Below are 5,548 nucleotides of genomic sequence, written 5' to 3' on the forward strand. Positions count from 1 at the left end.
TAAAATGCGAGTAGATAAATAGGTACCACCTCGGTGGGAAGGTAAAACGGCGTTCCCTAGTCACGCTGGCCACGTGACCATGGAAACTGTCTTTGGACAAGCGCTGGCTCTATGGCTTGGAGACGGGGATGATCACCATGCCCTAGAGTCGGACACGATTGGACTAAATGTCAAGGGGAACCTTTACCTTTTTATGTGTGAGTCTTGTGGTGCAGTAATTGAACTGCTCTACTGCAACCAAGACTCTACTTATGACCTGAGTTCAACCCCAGGTAGCTGACTCGAAGCTGACTCAGCCTTCACTCCATCTGAGGACAGTAAATTGAATACAGTGATTTGGCCACCAAGCCCACGTTAAATTGCTACCTTAATTTAATGTTTCAGATGTGATTTAAAATACTGGTACCCTTGAAATTAGGCACATGTAAGCCCATGGATATCAGTGGCCTTATCCCTGCCACACTCCATCTCTTGGAAGAATGGAAAGGGACTCCTTACACTTCCACACATCGCTACTTTTCCAGTAGCGATGTATGGAAGAGAGAGCTGGACCATAAAGGAGACTGACTGCCAAAGAATTGATGCTTTTGAATTGTGGTGCTGGAGGAGACTCTTGAGAGTCCCCTGGACTGCAAGGAGGACAAAAACATCTGTTCCTAAGGAAATCAACCCTGAGTGCTCACTGGAAGGACAGATCCTGAAGCTGAGGCTTTAATACTTTGGCCATCTCAGGAGAAGAGAAGACTCCCTGGAAGAGACCCTGATGTTGGGAAAGTGTGAAGACAAGAGGAGAAGGGGACGACAGAGGACGAGAGGGCTGGACAGTGTCATCAAAGCTACCAACAGAAATTTGACCCAACTCCGGGAAGCCATGGAAGACCGGAGGGCCTGGCATGCTCTGGTCCATGGGGTCACAAAGAGTCAGACATGATTTAACGACTAACCAACAACAACAACAACAACAACAACAGCTAGTCAGAAGAAACCAAGATGTTTATTGAAAAGAAATCCAAGAGAAGGGATCTGTAGGGATCTACTTAGAAGAACACAGGGAAAACTTTATGTAAGAGCCTTCTCTCTGTGCTGGTCTCTCCTCCCTTCTGGTCCCAGAGACCTCTGTGCATCCTCCGGCTCAAACGCAGGCCACGAGGGCACCCTAAGCAAGGGAAGAAAGAGAGATGGCTTTAAGTATTTTGTTTCATCACATCTTCCAGCACAATCGATCAAGGAGGAAAGAAGCAGAAAAAATGGGGCTGCTGTTCCCATGAACCTGTGTCTCTCCTCTCTTGCCACCTACCTCTTCCCAGACAGCTGGATTGCCAGGGGAAGATCTGGGCTCCCCATCTGGACCCCGTCTGCATAAATCTTCCTTCATCGTCTCAAAATAACCAGATTTTAAATAAGTCCTGTCATGCTGAGCCATTCTGAATAGTCCTCGGAATCAGGCAGAGAAATTGGGTGAGAAAACCCGCTCAGTGTCTCCATGCTTTTCTCTCTAAAGAGACGTTTGCTTCTTCCCCTGGTGGAAACCGCTGCTTGGCTGCGTTTTCCGTGGGATTCCCCCCTTCCCAAAGTTTCCCCACTAATCTCAAGGGAGACGTTTGGAATTCCCAGTGACTGGGTGGCTCCTTCTCGTCGGAGAAAGGGGACAGGAGCCCTGCTGATATTAGGCAGCAAACACCAGGGTGAGGGAGGAACCGGGAAGAGACAAAGCCACTGTACGGTTCATCTCTCACTGAGGGACAGGGTCTGAGAAGTCCTTTGTTTCCCTGATTACCCCCCCCTTCTTTCCCTGAAACTTCCTCCACTGCAATCTGTTTCTGAAACATATGTTCATAGTTTTAACGTTTTTATTAATCAATGAATTGCTTTTATTTATTCTCTTATTCTAAAAAAGGAAAGAAGAAAGTTTTTGAATTTCACGGGGACGGCAGGTTTTGAGGTGCTGGGTTATTCTCCAATTTAGAGGAGCTCTCCAGGGTCCTGAATCCTATTTGCGAAGCGGGTTCAGCATGTCAGATGGCTAATGTAAAGTGCAGACTAAACCCTGGAGTGGATTCTTAGTTCCCCCCCCAAAAAAAAAAACAAATTGGGGTCACCCCCCAACCACCACTGCAGGAACATCAGCTTGAGATCACTGTTTCCTTCACAGAAGCCTTCCTGTGTATTTAGGGTTACTCTTCTCCTGTTCCTCTCGTACTAGAAGAGGCTATTTGGATTGCAGATGCAGCCTTCCTAATCAGTGACGTTTTCTTGTGTTCAAGCCATTCTCCCAGGTTCTTCAGACAATAAGATCTCTTTCTCCTGGCATTTCCTTAAGGACCATCTGTAGACAATCTGTCGTCTCCATTTCTTCTTACAGGGCCAAAGTATTCTGTCTTTTCACACTTTTTTATGATTTGGGGGACTTTACTCATTTCTTCTGTTCTTTTTCACATACTGATCAAAGAAACACATTTCAAGAATTCTGGAGCCTGTTTTTTAAAGAATGTTTAGCAAGGAGACGCAAAGAAAGCCATTGTCCTTCGGGACAATGTTGTAACTTAAATAGTGGGCAGAGGAAGTCCCTGGTTTCAATTTCTTCCCTCTCTTGGTAAATCCACTGTACTTTCACCTTCAGCAGCTTCCCTGAACTCTAGCACTCAAAAGCACTGAAAAAATGTCAGCCTCCACATTGGGGCTGTTTTGATCATTCCAGTCCATAATGTTAGTAAAGCACCAAGTATAACTACTATACTACTAATTCAAAGAAATGGGTGTAAGTTCTGCTCAAGACTTACCTCAGTAAACAGGAATGTGGGATTAATCAACACAGCACCGTAGATTGAAAGCACTGGGATTCCAACAGCAAGGTGCCCTAGAATTAATTAATCGTATTATGTCAAGCACTTGAAACAATGTATTGATATGGATGGAGGCTGCTCTCAAGGTCCAGGGCCTCATTAGGGTTAGGGACCTATGAACTCTGGATTGGATTCTGGGACTATAAATCAGGATTACAGAAACCGCTCATTTTTCTATTACATTTTTGCAACACCCTATATCAGACTAAATCCCAGGGCTGTTTGTGATTCAATGAAAATATCAGTAAAATGCAGTGCATCAAAATAATCATGAAAGGCAGCACACCTCAAGAAGGTTTATAAAACAACTAACAAGACTTTAAATGCTATTCTGAATACAAACGCTTCTGCCTGGCATTGGAATAATGAAAAGCTGGTGCTACACATGCCTTCCTGAGGAGAGAAGGGTATTACACCAATGTTCCTCTCCTGTCATGAGAAAAGGGGATGATGAAGGCTGATGACCTGACAGTAGGGGCCTAACTCTGTTTCCTTAGCAGCCAGCCAGTTGCCTCCAGCAAACCCACAAAGAGGCTGGGGAGGCAACAGACCCTGACCACTGCTACCACCCAGTTTCTTGCATCCCTCCTCGACTCTTACCATTGCAAACTGGCAAAAAGGTTTCTCTCAGCAAGTTGGCACAATGGGGTTCAAGACTGGAAACCTGCGAGGGAGCAAAGAGGTGAAAGGTGGACATCCAGGCATAGGAAGCTGCCCTATGCAGGGTTAGACCATAAACCTGTCCATTCCAGAGCATTGATAACTCTCCAAGTCTTTTAGAATGGGACCATTCTCATCCAGGCTTCCATAGAGTCTGGGGAGGGGGGCCTTCCACTTCCAAAGCAGAGCATGTGCCCCACTACAGATCTATTCCCCCTTCCCTGTTTGCATCAGAAGTAGGCATCATTCCCAGAAGGACATCCTTGAGAGCAAGAAAATGATGGCCCAGGAAAGACCGACTTACATCAGAGATGCCGGCATCGGAAGATATCAGCACCAGCGCATTGCTGTAGAGCAGGGAAAGACACAACTGTCAGAATCACAGAATTAGGGCCTTCCCGCTAAACCCACCCAGTAGTTGCTTCCGTGTGCACATTCAGAATTCTTGTTGCTGCTGTAATCCAACTCCATTGGCCCCCGACTCAGAAAAATGATGAGATGAATGATGCCTCTACTGCACTCCTGAGAAGGACCTCTGGTGCCTGACAGATGGCTCACAGATCCTTTCAAAATAGGGGCAATCCTTCAGGGTGCCTAGACAGGTCCTTCCTAGGGAATCATCTAAGCCATCCCACGTGGCAGAATTCCCCAAGAACCAGGCGTTAAAACAACTTTTCCATTAGCCTGAATCGGAGACCCAGATCGGAGAGGCATTTGAGGACAAATGTCCTCCTACGACGGTTTCATGTACAAAACCTCACACCGTTGCCTCTTCCCGCTAAAATCCGATCCTGGATGGAAGACGGACGCCTGAAAGGAATGGTTTCTTACCTGGAGAGAGATGCCACAAAGATCAGTCTTCCTTTCACCAGGGATACCGCAGCGCTCAAGGTGACATCCTGCGAATATACATTTGACAAAGTCAAAAACAGTCAGTGGGAAGCAAGGCTTGATCCAACTGGAAACCTTCCCCCACAGACAGACTTCCAGGCGACACGGCAGAAGCCGGTGGTGTTGAGGGCCTTTGTGGTGCTGAGCAGAACCTGCTGAGCCTGTCATTTGGCGGATGCTACTTACACTCCTTATAATGAGGACTGAATAGACAGAACCATCTTTGTTCTTGAGGAAGAACTCAACCCTGAGACCGGCAGAGATGACGATGCCATCAGGTCCAAAAACAATCACTGGATTCACCTCCACGGAAATCCTGATGTACAAGGAACTCTGGGTGGGGAGGGGGGAGTAAGATGCAGTATGGAAGCAATAAGTCCCCCACTTTCGACAGAAGAAGAGCTAACATGGCTAGGGATAGCTCTGCCCCTACAACCACACCCTCACGCCTTCCAAGATTAGTCCCCCAAATGAGTGCCACATACCGCAAAAACATCTCCAAGTTTCTGAAAAGAAAAAGAAAAAAAAGAGGTTTAAGTAAATTCCCACATCTCTGAATAGGAATCACAATCCTCAGGATAACAATACAAGCCAGACCTCTTTCGTAGAGCCGCCTAAGGTGGCTTCTGGACACATTCCTCTATTCGAGCCAGTTAGGATGTAAAACTATCTTTCTGCTCAGGAAGCTTTTGTTTTCTAAAAACATTCTCCCACTGAAGACTTGTCTTTCGTGAAGATACCCAAATGCCACCACTTTGCGGGCAGCCTGGAAATGGCCTTGCTTTCTAATGGGACATGAATGGCCTTTGAAGCCCACTGGTTTCAAGCAAGGACAGGAATCTGGGAGACCCACCCACCCACCCACCTGCTTGGAAAGTAGGGTGGAAGAGACACTCTTTGTCAAGGATCCTGCTTTGGGCCAATCATTGGATGGGCTTTGCCCTCCCTCCCTCCCTCCTTCCTTCCTTTCCCGGGACCCCTCCTTCTGAGCATTTTACCACATTCTTTTTTCAAACCGACTCTCTGGAAGATGGCTTTTTGCAGCGGCCATGCCAAACGAGGTTTCTAAGGGCTCACTCACCTCAGCAGGGACAAGAGCCAAAATGGCGTTCCTCAATTCATCCGCTCCACTGAACTGTTTTGGAAAAAGTGAG

General features: G+C 46.8%; 1 long non-coding RNA gene across 1 annotated transcript; it reads right to left on the bottom strand.

The window, feature by feature from the left end:
- Positions 1 to 958: 958 nt before the first annotated feature.
- LOC144588810 (uncharacterized) lies at positions 959 to 2,858 on the bottom strand. Its single transcript, XR_013544523.1, has 2 exons — positions 2,781 to 2,858; positions 959 to 1,156 (listed from the first exon to the last, which is right to left on the bottom strand). It is a non-coding gene; the product is annotated as an uncharacterized LOC144588810 (long non-coding RNA).
- Between the last annotated feature and the right edge of the window lie 2,690 nt (positions 2,859 to 5,548).

Source organism: Pogona vitticeps, chromosome 4 (assembly GCF_051106095.1).
Source record: "Pogona vitticeps strain Pit_001003342236 chromosome 4, PviZW2.1, whole genome shotgun sequence".
NCBI classification, from domain to species: domain Eukaryota; kingdom Metazoa; phylum Chordata; class Lepidosauria; order Squamata; family Agamidae; genus Pogona; species Pogona vitticeps.